Source organism: Sturnus vulgaris, chromosome 21 (genome assembly GCF_052056855.1).
Source record: "Sturnus vulgaris isolate bStuVul1 chromosome 21, bStuVul1.hap1, whole genome shotgun sequence".
In the NCBI taxonomy this organism is placed as follows: Eukaryota; Metazoa; Chordata; class Aves; order Passeriformes; family Sturnidae; genus Sturnus; species Sturnus vulgaris.
In genome coordinates this window covers 5,132,545-5,146,890 of record NC_142263.1, presented here as the reverse complement: position 1 = coordinate 5,146,890, position 14,346 = coordinate 5,132,545, and the positions used below count along the sequence as shown (strand labels likewise).

General features: G+C 49.9%; 1 protein-coding gene across 2 annotated transcripts in view; it reads left to right on the top strand.

The window, feature by feature from the left end:
• The window catches only part of LRRC75A (leucine rich repeat containing 75A), a 62,414-nt gene that overhangs the window by 43,019 nt on the left and 5,049 nt on the right, over nt 1–14,346 (top strand). The gene's annotated exons all lie outside the window — the stretch shown is intronic.

Here is a 14,346-nt window from a genome sequence, read left to right as displayed (position 1 = left end):
TAAAGTGTGTCAGTGCAGCCAGGACAGGACAGGAGCTCATTGGACAATTGGGAAAAACATCCCTGGGACAGCACCTCAGGATGTGTCCCACGGGAAAGACACCAGGGGTTAATGTTGGTGATGAATTCCACTCTGTTTGTCACCGTGTTCTCACCCTGGAGACTCCTCCCTAACTGAAGCTGCAGTCAGCTTGTCAGCCTGGGAATGGAGCTGAGAGTCAGGAGAAATCCAGGCCTGAAAAAGAATTTCCAAGCTGGAATTCCCCAGCTCTGTCAATGTGTGTGTCCACATTTAAAACCAAGTGTGTTTCTGAATAAATTTGTCTCTTTCTTTCCTGTCATGAAAGATGACCGTGTAGCTGTGCATCTTATTTCTGCTGCATTTAAAGGGTTAAAACCCCTTTCCACGGCCACATTTGGAGGTGCAGTCCCAACCTCCAGGATCCTCCATCCCCTCCAGTCTCATTTCCCCCATTTTTGCTTCCCCCAGAGGCTTTTTCCTCTGTTTCCATCTTCCTTCCCCTGCTGCAGAGGAGAGCAGCCCTTCAGGGAGGAGGAGTGCTCTGGAAAACCTCAGCCATCCATCCTCCAAACATCCCAAACTGCTCCAAGAGCTCCTAATTAGCTGCTAATTAACGTACAGGCACGTGTCACCGTGCACACCGCGGCTTGCAGTTTACACAGAAGGAATTTTTTTTGGTTAAAAATAGGGAAAAAATAACCCAAATTCCCTCCTCATGCAGCTCCTCAGCAAAGCTTTCCCATCTGGTGTCAAACCTGTGGATGAGGCTGATGGGAATAGAAAGGGCTGCTTGTTTTCTGCTTGTTTTCCTTGTGTTGGGCATTATATATTTATTATTTTTGCTTAAGGAAGCGAGAAAAAGAAACGAAGCAGCAATCTGGGAGAGTCAGGATTTGTATCCAGGTGCTGGCTCCTGGTCCCAGGAGAGATTTGGTTGTAATGGAGCTGTAGTGGGAATTAATCCAGTAAAATAAAAATAATTTTTAAAAATCCAATAAAATTAATTCCCAATACAAAAAAAAAAAATGGGATAGGTAAGGGAAGAGGAGGAGTGTGGTCACAGGAGGGGAAAAAAAGGCACAAGGAAATAAAGGATTGAGTGGCCAAATAGGATTAGGAGCACATCTCCCAGGGATCTGGCTCATCATCCTGACAAAGGGCTGTCCTGAGAGACCAAAACGAGCAGAAATGTATTTCATTAGCAGTGGTACCCACATTTTTGGTGGTTTTTTTTTTTTTTGTGGCTAATATTTGCAGTTTCCAGGAAAGCAGCAGAAACTGGGGGGGTGTTGGGGCTCCCAGGCTGTGTCACACGGAGCTGTAATGACCCAGCAGCTAATTACCCTGCTGGGGTTTCCTCTTATTAGAAAATGAAATGCTCACCCCTTGTCACCCCATCAGGGCACTGTTCAAGCCCCACTGATGCTGCACAGGAGCAGGGATGGGGTGTTGGGATGAGGTTTTGGGGTAAAGTTTTGGGGTGAGGTTTTAGGACGAGGTTTTGAGATGAGGTTTTGGGATGAGGTTTTAGGATGAGGTTTTGGGATGAGATTTTGGGGTAAAGTTTTGGGATGAGGTTTTAGAATGAGGTTTTGGGATGAGGTTTTAGGATGAGGTTTTGGGATGAGGTTTTAGGATAAGGTTTTGGGGTGAGGTTTTGGCTGCCAGCGAGCCCTGACCACATGGAAGTGACCTCAGGGCTGCCAACGTGGGACACTGGTTCTGCCCCAGGCAGGCTTTGGAGGATTTTCTTGGATTTCCAGGGATTTTCCTGGATTTCTGGTTTGGATGCTCTTTAGGAGGCAGCTGTGAGTTGAATCTTTTGCTGGAAGGTGAGATCAGTGTTTTGCTAAGTCTAGATGCCACAAAACAGGGGTTTTATAAAGAGCATCCTGCTCTGGGCTGGGGTTTCCAAGTGCCCTGAGCTGCTCCCAAGGGAATCAGGAGCTCCCATTCCCAGGTGCTGGCATTGCCCTGACTCTGCCCTGCTGCAGGAGCTCCCAAATATCCCAGATCCACCTTTTTGTGTGTGTGTGTCCTATGGAAAATCGCTTTCCTTCATCCCACACCCCCCGTACCCACTGCAGCTGAGACTGGGAAGCAGAGCGAGGAGGAGGAGGAGGATGGGAAGAGCATGGAGCTGATGTTTGGGCTGTGCTTCCCAATCCCAGCTCCTCCCAGGCTGGGTGTGCTCCCGAAATCCAGGCAGACATTCCCAGCCCTGGCACCGCGGCACCCAAACCTCTGCCAAATGGCCTTTTTTTTTTTTTTTCTTGGCACATTATAAATCTGTCTGGCTCTCCCTCGCTGTCTCCGCGCCTCCCTCGGAATACATTAAACATCCAGGGATGGGAATCAGGGAAAGCCAACAGCAGCAGGAGAAATCCAGCCTGCTAAAGTCATTTCCCGTGCCTGGCTCTGCCTGGGGACACAATTCCAGCCCGATGTTGGACCAGCGAGGCTGGAATTTGCTCCTGGGATCTCCCTGATCCTGGGATCTCCCTCTCTATTCCTGGGATCTCCCTGCTCCTGGAATCACTTTCTTGCTCCTGGAATAATTTCCCTGCTTCTGGGATAATTTCCCTGCTCCTGGAATCATTTCCCTGCTCCTGGAATAATTATTTCCCTGCTCCTGGGATCATTTCCCTGCTCCTGGGATCATTTCCCTCTTCCTGGAATCATTTCTCTGTTCCTGCTGCTGCCAAGCTCTGGCTGCCAGCACCACAAAGGCGAAATGAGGAATCGAAGCTGCCATAATTGCTGAGGAGCACGGGCTGGGAGGGAGGGAGGGAGGAGGTGTTTCCCAGGGGAATCCATCCCGATCCTTTCCCTGGCTGTGGTAGGAATGAGCAGGGGAAGAATTTAGGAATTTAGTGTGAAGCAGCTCACTTTAAATGGAATTAAGTGGGTTCAATCTGGACCTAAATTCGTGGATTTTTTTAAACTCTGCTGCTGTTCTCAATAAGCAGAGAAATCCCCAAAATGCAGCCTGAGCCTCACACCGGGGCTCACCAGGCTGAGCCGGTGTGGCACTTTCTGCACTTTCTAACCCCTTTTTTTATTTTTGTTTCACACTCCCAGTCCTCACTCTGCAAATCCTCCGGTGCTGGCACAAGGAAAGAGCCCGGAGTTGATTCTTTTCTCACTTCTCCTGGGTTCTCCAGCTGGTTTTCCTGAGCTCCTGCCCGCTTTTTTCTTTGCCATTTGTCCCTTCTGCTGATGACACCCGGGACTCAGCCTGAACTCCTTCCACCCTCTGATGCGAAATCAGCAGAAATCACCTTGAAAATAGCAGGAAAAAGAATAATTTGGGACAGCTGTTGGAAATGTGGAGGCTCTGTGAGGCTGTGGCAGATTTAACCCCTGGTTTACCTGAGGGTTGGGTGTTCTCCATGACATTTGGCATCCAGGTGCAGAGATCTGTTAGAACAGAAGGTGTTTGGATTTAGGGATGAATTTACAGAGGTTGAGCAGCCTCATTTTGATGGCAGGAATGATCTTTTACCATCCCACTCCCGATGGGGGCACAAAACATTTCTGTCCTGCAGGAATGCTGCGTGCTGGGCTTTCCTGTTGGCAGTGCCTGCTTGCATTGCTTTACAAAGGGAAAAAAATCGTTTCAAAATGAGCTTTCGTGGTGGGAGGAAGCCCTTTGGAAAACAGAAAGGGAATGTTTGTGGCTGGAAATCCTCCTCTGCTGTGGCAGCTGGTGGGTGAGGGAGAGAAGCTGGAGCTCCTGCAACAAAGGGTGCCTTGAGAGCATCCAGCACAAATCCAGGAGGTGGGAGGAGGCTGGAGCAGGGCTGGGCAGGGTCTCCTGGCCATTAAAAATCTCATTTTTGTGTGTGTGTGTGTGTGTGTGTGTGTGTGTGTGTGTGTGTGTGCTGGAGCTGCAGCAGGAGAGCAGGAATGTGGGAGCTGGGATGTCATTCCATGGACATTCCAGGGAGCAGAGAGCACTCAGGGATGTGGGGTGGTGGTGGTGGCGTTTCCCACCTCCTGCAGTGGGATTCCCGAACCTCTCTGCTCTTTCCAGCGTGGCCCGAGGCTCTGGGTGTGGAGAGAAGCAAAGCTCGGGCTCCGGGTGGTTTTTTCCAGGTTGGGAAGCGCTGGGATGCTCAGCCCAGGCCGAGGGTCAGAGCTGCTCCTGGCCAGGCTGGATGTGCTGAGTTTTGCTGGCCGAGGGCTGCAGCCTGTGCCAGGACAAATCCTGGTGCTCAGGAGATAAATTCCTGCTCTGGTGGCTCAGTTCTCTCCCAAGGTGGCCACTGAACTCCTGCCCCTGCCTGGTGGTTGTTCAAAGAGCTGCTGCCCCTCTGTTCTGCAGCACGGACACATTCGTGCTTAATTACTCTGGGATTCCTGTTAATTGCCCTGAGAGCCACCTCTGAGCATGTCCTACCCTCCTTTTGTGATTGAGGGCTGGAAATTTGGGTTTAATCTCCGTTTACCCCTGAAATGGAGAATTTAAATCCCAGCCTGGCCAAGGCAGACGAGGCTTTTCTCTGGAGATATTGAATGGCCACCAGAAACATCCTGCAAGGTGTGGCTGTCCCTTGTCACCAGCTTGGCTGTGCTGGAGGGAGTCCCCAGGCAGCAGAGCTGCAATGGGAAATCCCTTTGGATAACTGGGAATGGGCAGGGGTGACCACAGGCACTGAGTAATTCTCTCTAATAAATGTCTTCATGTGATGGGAAGGCCTGGAGTGACCCAGAAATGAGCTGAGATTCTTGGGAGAGAGAATGGAAAACCTTTGGGAGGCACCTTTGGTTTGGTGGGGTTCACACAGGGCTCAGCCAGTTTTTTAATTTTCTTAATAAATTGGGAATATTTTCTGTGCTTTGGCAGGAATTTTTGGGAATTTGTGGTGCTGAAGAGCAGGAGGGAGCTGGTCCCAGCAGGGCTGTGGGATTTGGCTCTTCCCCACACAACAAATGAGGAGCTTTGGGGTTCAGGGCACACAAAGAGGAAAAAAGGAATTTTTGAGGTACCAATAAGGAGCTGGGAGAAAGAGTTGGATTTTATTTAATCCCAGGAATGGCCTTTTCATCACCTCTCTCCTACCTCGATTTCCTCCATGGCCATGGGGCATTTCCTCCATCTGCCAGTCTGGGGCTCTTTGGATTTTTATAGCTGCTCAAGATGTGACTTTTCTCTTTGTCTTATGGCTGGGCTGGGAACAAACCCTGATTTGTCCTGTCAGTTCTTGTGTTCCCAGTGCTGCTCTGGGCTACTGCCCCCTGAGCTGATTCCTTCTGGCACAGCCCCTGCTGTTCCTCCTGGCCTGGGTCACTTCCACACTGCTCCTTTGCTTTGTGGAAAATCCATTTTCCAAGATATCCCAAGATACCTGAACGGGGGCAGCATTTGGGGCTGGTCCTTTGCTCGTGCCTGGCTGGGATTTGGGATTTTTTTGTGGAGCCCCAGCAGATGGGTTTGAGTGGGGTGGGCAGGTTAAACCTGGGGTTTAATGTGCCCAAGCTGTTCCCAGATAAAAGTCAAAATCCCAACCCTCTGAAGCTGGGATGCAGCTCCCTGGAGCTCCTTGTTATGTAGAAATTCCAATGAATCTCTTCTCCAAAAATGTTGTTTAATGTGCAGACATCCCCTCTGACAGCCCCAGGGTTTTGTGACCGTGCAAAAATCGTGGTGAAATGTTTTGTCCTGGTGGGAATGGGGTGTGATGTTGGAGGGGAGAGGAGGAACGGGCCAGCAATCCCCCAGCACAGGCTGAGTGGGAAGAAGGGAAGGATTCCATCCAGCTGGAGATGGATGTCTTGAATGAGAGAGGAATTTAAAAAAAAAAAAATTGCAAAAAAACCAGCTATGTCATTTTAAAGTTGATAATGTACAGCACTGAGGGGCTTTGGTGTTAAATAATTCCTTTTTCAGGCTAGTGGGGTATAAATTCAGGGTGTCCCTGGGTTGGGGAGGGGGTGTCAGGCAGGGAGGGATGGAGCTGGCAGTGCACAGGGATGTCCTGAGCTGCTCCCAGCTCAGCAGCCCGAGTGTGTCAATGTGACAGCAAAAGAGAGGCTGGAAACAAACCCAAGGAATTCCTTTTGCACCCACTTCTCCCTGCTGGGTGATGCTGAAGGGCCCAAAAGCACCGAGGATTCAGGACAGGCCATTAAACACCAGGGCTCAGGCTCCAGGGGCTTGGCTGGAAGATGCTGTGATGCTTCTTGTTGAATTTGAAGAGTCAGAGACTTTTGGCATGATGGAAATGGGGCCAAACTGTGAACAGATGGGATGGGAGGAAAGGTGGAATGCTGCAAATCCGGGGGAGTGAAGATTTGTGAGGGCTGAGGAATAATTGTGCAAGGTGTGGCTTGTGGCAATGGAAGGAGCTGCCACCGTGGTGGGGTCGTTAAGGCTGAAATCAAATCCACCACTAAGCCAAGATCTCCACATCTCTGAAATGCCTCCAGGCATCCTCTAAATAGCTCCAGGGAGTTATTGTTGGTGACATTCTGGGGAAATCTGATTTTCCCTGTGCCTGTTGCAGTGGGAGCTGGAGGATCTGCCCTCTGCTTCCTGGAAAACCTGAGCAAGCCACACCAGGCAGGTGCTGGAATCACTCACTGGGAGCTGTTTGGCCACCAGACCAGCAGGTTTGGGCGGGAAATTAATTTTTTTTTTTTTTTTGGTTGGAGAGGTTATCCCTGCCCTTGGAGAGGCTGCAGCTCCTGGCACACCTTGCCCAGCATTACCCAAAACCTGCATTGGAAGCTGCTGGAGCTGAACTGTGAATAATTCATGGATTCTGAAATGCCACCCGGGCTGGTGGCACAGGGCTGGCACACGGGAGCGATTTCAGCTTTTCCAGGTGTAAAATGAGCCCTGCCCTGCTCCTTGTCTGGGCTGCCCCAGAACTGAGAACAATTGACCCAAACTGCAAAGCCCCGTCCCCCCACACTGAGAATATTCACCTGACAAAGGCTTGGGTTGCTTTTGCTGCTCCTGCCAGCCAGAAATGCTGGAAAATAAAGCAGAAACAACCTGAGGCTGGGGTGAGGTGATTTAGATTTTTGCTACAGCCTTATAAACTTTGGAGGTTTAAGTCACTACCTGGGATTTAAAGCCTCGATTTCAAGCCACCCTCATCCTCCTCTTTCCTCTCTCCTCCTGCAGCTGAATCAAGGAATAACCTGGTGATTTTCCTCCTTTCCCACCTCCGTGGATTTGGGTGCTTGGGCCTCCTTAAATGTCTTTTAGTCCGGTGCTTAATTAGAAAAGGCTTTTGATGGTGAAAAGTGTGGGGTTTTTAATTTACTTTTTTGGTAATAATTACTCCTCTGCTTCTGGGCCGAGTGGAAATGAGATTTTCCATGGACACATGGTGGGGATTATTTAAATCCATCCCCACCACTCGGGCTGTGGAGCAGGGAACCAACCATTAGAAATTGTTATTAAACGAGGAATCAGCTGGGAGAATAATTCATCTGCCCAGCTTGGAAGCCGTCCAGACACTCCGTGATGGTTTGTGTTGTCTCAAACAGACACTGGCTCCTTTTTTTAGGTGCTGAGGGGCAATTTGGTGCCGGGCTGCTGCTCCATGGGGGAAAGGCATCGGTTTAAGCCCAGCCTGGCTGTCACCCCGGGCTGTATTTCCCAATTAAGACAATCAAGCGCGATGATGGAGCTTTTACAGCGATTTGATTTCCCCAGCCCTTTCAGGCCGTGAGTGAAGGTGTTTAGTGAGCTCATCCATCACTTGGTCTCGGTGAATTCCCACCTGCTCTCTTTGGATGGAAATAAGCTTTAAAATAACGCTGCAGATGGGCACGGGGGCTGTGCCATCACCAGGGGCTCTGTCTGTCCCCTCAGAGTCCCCTTGGGTGGCACAAACTGGGCTCAACCCCTTCTACTCTGACCCTTCATCCTCACACCCCCCAGCTCCTGGGAGATGAAAAAAAAAAAAAAAAAAAAAAAAAAAACACTAAAAAAAAAATCCCTGGAGCATCTAAAGCTCCAGACCTTTCATCCTCACCCCGGCTCGTGGGAGATGGAAAAAAAAATAAAAAATTTTTAAAAACCCCTCTGGAGCATCTAAAGCTCCAGACCCTTCATGTTCACACACCCCAGCTCCTGGGAGATGGGATGGAGAAAAAAAAAAATTAAGAAAAACCCTGGAGCATCTAAAGCTCCAGATCCTTCATCCTCACACACCCCCTGGCTCCTGGGAGATGGAAAAAAAAAAAAAAATTAAAAACCCCTCTGGGGCATCTAAAGCTTCAGGCCCTTCATCCTCACCCCTGCTCCTGGGAGATGGGATGGAGAAAAAAAATAATAATTAAAAAACCCCTCTGGAGCATCTGAAGCACAGAAGGTTCTTTTGCATCTCAAAAGGGGCTTTCAGCACCTCCAGAAAAAGGTCCAAAGCCCCTGGACACGTTGGGGGTTTTGCCAGGCTGTGTTTTGACACATCCCAGTGTCAATCAGCCCCAAGGCTGGTTCCTTTTGTCCAGCCCAGGCTGCCAATATGTTCTTGCAGGTGTTTTATTCTCCCCTCGTCCAGGATCAGCACCAGACCGAGGAGCTGGGGGGTTTTTGGGGATGAATTCACCCTCGTGTGCTCTGGGGAATGAGGATTATCCCCTGGCCTGGCAGAAATGCCCATCTGGAGCCTCTCTGCATCCCCTGCTTTAATCAGCTGGGTCATGCTGGCCCCTCAAATGGGGCTCATTATCCCAGAGATGATAAGCTGGAGACTTGGAGAAAAAAAATTAAAAAAAAAACCCAGCAGCGTGTGTTGACATAACATGGACAAATCACTTGGGAAGATTTGTTGTTGGGCTGATCTTTCCAGCTCGGAGCACAGTGACACAAACCCTCATCCGGGGTGGGTGCAGAGAAAAAAGCAAAATATTTCCATTTGGAGGGCCTGTGTCGGAGCAGAGAAGCCAAAGAGGCAGCCAGGGAAAATCCAGGGAAGGTTTTTTGTGGTTTTTTGTGGTTGTCCAGCAGAGTTTGCTGTGCTGTGGGGTGTGGGGGAGCTGGGCAGTGCAGGGCATCACAGCCCTGCTCTGTTTTCCCCCTTGGCAGCAGCTCCACCTCTGATTTAATTTCTGGGGGAGCTGGAGGCTGGAATCCCCCCCTCAGCAGGGAATAACCTGCCAAGAGCAGGGCAGTGTGGGGAGTTTGCTTTGGGCAGCTCCAGCTGTTCCTGGATTTCTCCCTTTGTTTGGCTTTGCAGGAACTTTCTGCTGCCCCTGGGCTCAGGGAAAGCATCTTAAAATGAAATAACTGCACCAAAAACTCTGCCTGGCAGGAAAAGCAACCCACGGAGTGCCAAAAATTCAGTTTCAACCTCTGCTGCAGCTACAGAGGAGAGGGGCTCTGAGAAATGCTCTCATTGGAACAGAAGATGAACAAACCACCCCAAAAAATCCCTTTTTTCTTCAGAAGCCAAGGGCAGGGGAGCAGCAGTGGGTCAGGCCAGGTTGTGTCCTGTTATTGCTCACTGGAGGGGAGCTGAGGCTACAATGGTGGCTCTGTTCTGCTGGGCTGAGGGGGACCCAGTGTTTGGTGTTAATGGGAAGCAGATGCATCCCAGGGCTGGGATTTGCAGCCCCACCCTGCTCGGGGCTCCTCATCCCGGGGATCCCATCCCAAATTCTGCCCCTGCAGGGAACAGCATGGCCCCAGGAACAGGGGCTGCTCAGCCAACCCCACACCTGAGTGTTGAAAACCAGGTGAACCAAAGCTTGTGTGGCTCGATGGATGGGCAAATCCTGATCAAAAACTGGCCAAAATTGGGGTGAGAGGCTCGTGGCTGCCTCACTGTGCCCATCTCCTCCTCTCCCTCCGGCTGTGCAGCTCCTCCAGCACAAATCCCTGGATGTTCTTTGGGATGTTCTGTGCTCTGGGGGGGTTCCTGACCCCCTGGATGGGGTTGGGGGCCACCAGCCCCACATGGGACATCACAGATCCATCCCATGGGTCCCTGTCCCCCCAAACCAGCTGTGCCCAGCGTCAGGAGCTGGAATTTTCCTTTGGATCCATCCCATAAATTCCTGTCCCCCCAAACCAGCTGTGCCCAGCGTCAGGAGCTGGAATTTTCCCTTGGATCCATCCCTGAGCATGGCAGGATCCCTGCTTGGCTTCACTCTGGACACCAGAGCTGTTGGGATTTTGGTGGGAAGGGCAGGATTTGGTTTGGAATTGAGGCCTGCCAAGGATTTAGGGGGGGAAAAAAGGGAAAAATAGGGGGTGATGGCAGCTCCTGGCTCTGGAAAAAAAATCCTTTTCCAAGGAGGGAGAGGGACAAGCAGGACCCTGGGAGCCAGGCTGCCTCTCGTGCTCTGGCTCTCATCAGAGCCAGAGGGGACCTCAGGCTGCCTAAACTCTTCCAAATGTGATCTGTGCTCCAATAAAATAAACATTTTAGGGAAAGCCAAGCCCCAGGCACTCATTTTGGCAGCTGATCACTCCCTAATTGCAGGAAGAGCAGTTGGGAGAGGGGGTTTGGGGTTCTTTTTTTGTTTCGTTGGTTTTTTTCTTTCATTTCTTTGGGTTGGTTTCTGATGAGAAAACTGAGCTGGAGGATCAGAGTTGAAACTTCTGTCCCCAAATCTCCTCACCCCCAAAAAACCCTGGGGTTTTCCCCTTTGCATGGATGGAATTCAGCTGATTTCAAGGAACAGGAAACACAAACAGCCTCTGCTAAGTGTGAGCCTCAACCCCTCAGCGAGGGCCTGGATTCAGGGAATTCTCCACTAATTTTTCCTGGATTTATTTTTTTTATTTCGTTGTTTGACAGCACCAGGGGCAGATTTGGGGGCTGGGGGAGGATTTTGGTGGGCAGAGGTGAATGGGAGCTGTTGCCTCTCAAGCCTGGGTGTTTCCCCCATCCCAAAACTCCTCGGGCTCTGGAATGGGATGGAGATAATTAACAGAGATAATTAACACCAGCCCCCATTTCCAGCTGCAAATAGACACGACGTGGCAAAACCCAGGTCGTGGTGAGGGGACAGAGCAGGAGCAGCCACACTCTCATTTTTGGGGTCACATCCAGCCTGTTAATGGGGTCATTCCTCCCAAAAATCAAACAAAACACCAACAAAACCAAAGGGAGAGGTTGGGATTACAGATTTAGGGGAACTCCATCCTGCTTTTCCAGAAAAGTGCTGGAGTCCTGGCCAGCACTGCTGTTCTCCATCCCATCCCTCTCCCTTTTCTTTTTCCTCCTCTTCTTTCACTTTTTAAAACCACGTTGGCAGCCAGTTGTGTGTTTTTATGAGCAAATTATTGGGAATTTCTTTTCCTGTGGCCTCTTCCCTTTGGACTCTGAGGGCTGCAAATGGATTTAAAGATCCTTTCCCCAACCAGCCCAGCCTCCTCTCTTCCCTAGTGAGGAGTTGCTCATGTAAATCCAATATGATTTGGATATTTTTGTATTCACCCAATCATAAAAATCCCTTTCCAAGAGCCTTTCCAGCTTTTCTTTTCCCCCTCCTGTGTTAGAATTTGAAGAAAATGCTGTTTGTTTTATGGCAAACTCTCATTTATTGTTACACAAATCCTTATTTCGGGCCAATTCTCTTCCAGGGAGTCATTTTCAGAAGCAACGAGCCCAACATGTTGTTTTCCTTTGAATTCCTGATTGTTTTTCTCTGGGCATTTGTGCAAATTGCCTCTCCTGCAAACCCAGGCTCTATCAGCTGCAGCTCCTTATTCCACAAGAGCAGAGTTTGTTGGAAAAATTCCAACTGTTTCTGTATAAAAACAGAGGTTTGGGAGCAAATGGTATGGTGGGGAGGATGATATAAATACATTTTATTTTGGGGAGGATGGGATAGGAAAACGGAGCTCTCCAACAGCAGGAAATTTACTTTTATTTTCATTTTTTTTCACTAAATTAAATAGAGTTATAATTATAGCAAAGCATTTTAATGACTCCCAAATGCTTATTTTTAGCATTTTGTTTAGCAGGAAATAAAAACAAATTGAGGGGGCGGGAAAAATGATGGTTCTGGAACAGAGCAAGAACCTTTCCCTTCCCTCCCCACCCCAGTGCTGGAGCCGGAGCTGGATGCAAATGAGTTCCTAATTGGAGATATTGATCAGCTTGGGGGAGCAGAAATCCATTTTGTCAGCAGCTCGTGGCTTTGAAAGGAGTCCCTGGGTCCCTTTGCTGAGTGGGACACTGGAAAAAGCCCCAGTGTCCCTTTGCTGAGTGGCAGGGAGACACTGGGGGCTGAGGGACAGTGGGGTGGGACAGTGGGATTAGGGTGGGACAGTGGGATGGGGGTGGGACAGTGGGATGGGGGTGGGACAGTGGGATGGGGGTGGGACAGTGGGATGGGGGTGGGTGGCATTTCCATGGGATTGTCCAGGAAGCAGTGGCTGGGAAAGGGACAGGTCAGGGAGTCCAGACAAGAGCCCAGCACTGGGTGACACTGCAGGGTGACACTGCACAGTGTGGTGACACTGCTCTGGGGGGTGACAGTGTGGGGTGGCATCTCTCTTGGGTGACGCTGAGAGGTGACACTCTCTGTGAGGTGTCACTGCTCTGTGGGGTGACGTTGTGAGGTGACACTGTGCAGTGTGGTGACACTGCTCTGGGGGTGACATTTCTCTAGAGTGACACTGTGGGGTGACACTGCTCTGTGGGGTGACATGGTGAGGTGACACTGTGCAGTACAGTGACACTGCTCTGTCGGTGACACTCCTCTCTTGGGTGACACTGTGAGGTGACACTGTTGGTGACACTGCTCTGTAGGTGACACATCTCTTGGATGTCCTTGCTCTGTGGGATGTCACTGCTCTGTGTGGTGACACTGTGAGGTGACACTGTGCTGTGCAGTGACACTGCTCTGTGGGGTGACAGTCACTGCTCTTGGGTGACACTGGGAGGTGACACTGTGCACTATGGTGACACTGCTCTGTGGGACGTCCCTGCTCCGTGGGGTGACACTGTTGGGTGACACTGCTCTTGTGTGGCACCCTAGGGTGTCCCTGCCCTGCGAGGTGACACCGTGGGCTGTCCCCGCTCTGCAGTGTCTGTCCCTTGTCCCTTTTGTCCCTTTGTCCCACAGAGGGGAAGGTGTTGGGGCTGCCGGGGTGCCCGTGGATGCCAATCCCTGCTCCTGCTCTCTGCTCCCAGGATTTTGAGGATCTGCTCCGTGTCTGCCCCTCCATGGGGGGGCCCTGGAAGGTCCCTCCAGCCCAAACCATTCCATGGGTCCCTGGATTTGGGACAGAGCTGTGACCCTCAGCTCCTGCTTTTATCCTTCTGGGAGGGATTTATGGCTGGAGCCCCTCCTGATGGCCCTGCCAGCCCAGAATTCCCTTTTCCCACCAAACACCTCCAGCTTTTACCTGGAGGGAGGTGGGGCAGGGCTGGAGCTTGGTGTGGAGCCAAGGAGAACTCAGGGATTTGGGGATTTGGGGATTTGGGACAGCACAGCAGGTCACTGCAGGGACAATTTTGACATCCCCTCCAGGTTTCCTCTTAAGGTGCTTAAAAATTCCTGTGCTGAATCCAAGGATCAGCCAAAATGTTTGGGGATTTTTTTTTTTAATTTTTTTTTTAAGATGCTGTTTAGGGTTGTGATTCCCACAGAGCATTCCCAGCAGGCACAATTATTTTATAATAACAGCCATAATTAAGTTAATTTTGATGTCACATTTCAGGGCCAGAATGAGGAGCTCTAGAATGAGCAACCTGCCCTTCCTGCCCCCCAAATTCCAGCATTTTGCAGGAGGAACAGGCTGGAATTTGGGTAGCACGGCAATGATGTTACAACAGGGATGTCTGGAGTTTATGACATGAAAAGTGCAAACCTTGGCAAAACTGGGAAGGCTCTTGGAACTGGAAAAGAGCACAATAATTAATCCCCACTGGTGCTTTCTTAACAGCAAAGACTTAGGAATTTTTAATGAATGTATTAGTAAGCTCAAAAGGGGCTTTAAAGTTCCATATTTTGAAATTTATGTATTTTAAAAATCCTCTTTCCCTGAGGATCTCTAAGGAGGGAAGTCTTTCCAAGCTGTGGGGAACAGAGGCTTTAAATTTTATAAAACTCCAAACCTTTGTGATCACAGAGCTGGAGCAGCTCAGGAGCAATCACAGCAATGCCCACACTGGGTGTGTGTAAAATTCAATTAAAAAAAATAAGGATGAGCCCAAAGGAGGAATTTCCTGTCTAAATTTTACAGAATTTGGCAATTCCACTTCTGGTCACTCCATTTGGGTGAATTGCAGAATTTTTGATTGCTTCTCAAATTCAGTTAGTCCACAGCCAATTTTTAAATTTTATTCTTTTTTTAAATCCTGACTTGGGATGTTCTCAGCCACAGCAGTGCCCTGTGGTCCA